The 2,557-nt window shown below is 45.2% G+C and overlaps 1 long non-coding RNA gene across 1 annotated transcript in view; it reads left to right on the top strand.

Moving 5' to 3' along the window:
- Positions 1-6: 6 nt before the first annotated feature.
- Positions 7-2,557, top strand: part of LOC123188611 (uncharacterized) — a 5,160-nt gene continuing 2,609 nt past the window's right edge. The window contains exon 1 of the long non-coding RNA XR_006494966.1: positions 7-224. This is a non-coding gene — a long non-coding RNA (uncharacterized lncRNA). The remainder of the gene's footprint in view (positions 225-2,557) is intronic.

The following is a 2,557-nucleotide window of genomic DNA, read 5'->3' as shown; positions in this document are numbered from 1 at the left end:
AAAGGCCGACCAGGGAGATCGTTCGCGCGCCCATATCCACGCCGCCGTCGTTGACCTGATCCGTGTCCGTCCTCGAGGGAGGTCGGCCATGGTGGTCCGTGCTCGTCCCGCCTTCCACCCTGTTCCTCCCATTAGCGGTCCACACCACCGCGGGAGTCAGGGAGCATCATGCCCTACCCGCCGTGCACGACCGACCGTCGCCGCCGAAGACTCTCCAACCTAAGGTATACCGATTTCGGATTCCCCGTTGGGTCCGATTGGACCCCAGTTCGTGCACCTCGGCCTCCCGCACGCAAGGATTTAGGGTTTATTTAGGTGTTGGAATCAGGAGCCTCTTAATCTGTATGCTGCAATTTCACCTCGATCGCGTCACATGCTCGTATGATTTGGCCATGGTTTTCTTTGCTCGGTTCCATTCAGTTGGTTGCTGATTAATCAAGCTCCTGAGCTTCCATGGATCTCTTTGTTGGGAGTGCTTCTGCACACGCGGTTTTGTTAGGTTAGCTGCCGCACGTCTTGCACATGTGTCACTAGTATTGTTGTTCCCAGCATTTTCCGGGTATGTTTGCAAGGGGCTAGTCCTAGCTAGTATTTCTCTGACTAGGCTAAGTCGATCTGGTTAGCATGCTCTTACACACTACTAGTAGAATGTTCCATTTGACTCATTCAAATTAATAATGCATATATGGCAATTCAGACCTGGCATAAGTTACACTTGACAAGAGTATCTTGCACACTTTCTGTCTTCTGTGTTACATCTGGTCTCAGTCTCATGCATGCTTTATAGTCTCATATATATTGTATTTGTACATCTCTGTGGAGCTTAATTTGATCCTAAATAAAAGATGCTTGGACATTGGTGGAACTTTATTTAATTTGATCCTAAATAAAAGATGCTTGGACATTTGTACATCTCTAGTTAATTTGGTCTATTATTATCCTAGAAGCTGCAATGACGGAGATCACACGCTCCTTCGAACAGGCGTGGTTAGCCTCCGTCTCCGGCCACTATGGCCTCGCCCCAACCTCGCCCGCTGCTCCTTCGACCACACGCTCCGCCGCGAGATGAGCTCCCCCGTCCTCTCTGCTCGATCCGCCCCAGATCCTTAGTCTGGGTACATGTGCACTTGATAGGTTATTTCTGGGTACATGGCCAGAGAGTCTGACTTACCTCTCTCATTCTCGACTGCTCTGGTCTGTGGATCTCGACCGTTCTGCTCTTTTTTTGGCTGTCGCAAGCTGAGCTGAATCTTATTGGGTTGAGCCGAGCAAGGTCACCGTCGGTTGTGACTTGTTGGAGTCTTCTCCTGGTAGCAACAGCAGGCTTTGGCTTGAAGGCCCCAACAACCACTGGTCGGTCAGCCGCTCAGCTTTAGAGATCTACTTCAGTTAACATGTAATGTACTTGCGTAGACGTGTAGGAGCAGCCATTGTGAACCTGGGTTGTGGCTTGGATGGCAGGAGAATATGATGTTCAGTTTTGTATGAAACAAATCAGGTCTTGGTTCAGTTTTGTATGTGCTGATTTGATTAAACCTTGACTGAAACCAAAGCATGATGTTTTGATTAAACGTTTACATGAGTTGTTATTCTATTCAAGTGGGTGAACTAAGCTATTTTTATTTAGTTTGCTCTCTGCTATGTCAAAGCCATCATTGTGAGCCATCACTGCGTTACATTTTTCCCAGAATTACAAGTTAGCCACGAACTTGATTTGTTATTTGCATCGCTAGCCTTTTGGGGCACCAGATTTATACTATGCTTGCTGATTTTATTTGTGCCTACTGATTGATTATACAGTGATCGAGACGCTACTAATTTTACTGATTGATGTTGTTGTTGTCGTATGCAGAATATTGCGATGGAAAATCATTTGATTTGCTGCATATCATCAAACAGTTGTTGCTCTCTCTAAGTCCCCACGCTGCTACTGCTAACCATGTTGTTGCTCCTCTATTTCTGCACCTCCTGCTGCTTGCCTCTTCTCTGAATCCACTAAACCTGCTGCTGCACTTCTTCTCTGAACATGTTTCTTGCTGCTCGCTGCTACTCCTCTCTCCATCCCCACGCTTGCTTCTTCTTCTCCTAACCTCGCTGCTGGTCTTCTCTAAAGTCTGAACCCCCTACTGCTGCTGCTGCTCTCTCTCCCTATCTATTTCACTCTCTTTCTTTCTCTGTAATTCAATAGAACTAGTACTTATTTATGATATGTGCTTACTTATGTTGCTGGATTTCTATTATATGCTATAACTATGAAAGGGATGGTAAATCTATAGATTTAAGTACTGTATATGCTAGAATATTAGCCATGCAAACATATCTTTTGGTCTACAATTTTCACAAGTACAGGCTAATGACAAAAATCCTATCTAACATTATTTTTCCTGGGTACTATTTACATGAATACAACCATATTAGAGACATCACGCTGCAGTACACGGCATGTACATGGTTATACTAAAACATCCATGTAGGCAATACTTTTGTGCTTTTTCCTAATGGGTCAATATCCTTATTTGGCCTTGCAAGCCATGTGCGAGTCATTGTATCATGAGCC

This window comes from Triticum aestivum, chromosome 2A (assembly GCF_018294505.1).
Source record: "Triticum aestivum cultivar Chinese Spring chromosome 2A, IWGSC CS RefSeq v2.1, whole genome shotgun sequence".
Classification (NCBI taxonomy): domain Eukaryota; kingdom Viridiplantae; phylum Streptophyta; class Magnoliopsida; order Poales; family Poaceae; genus Triticum; species Triticum aestivum.
This window is presented reverse-complemented; position numbering and strand designations above follow the sequence as displayed.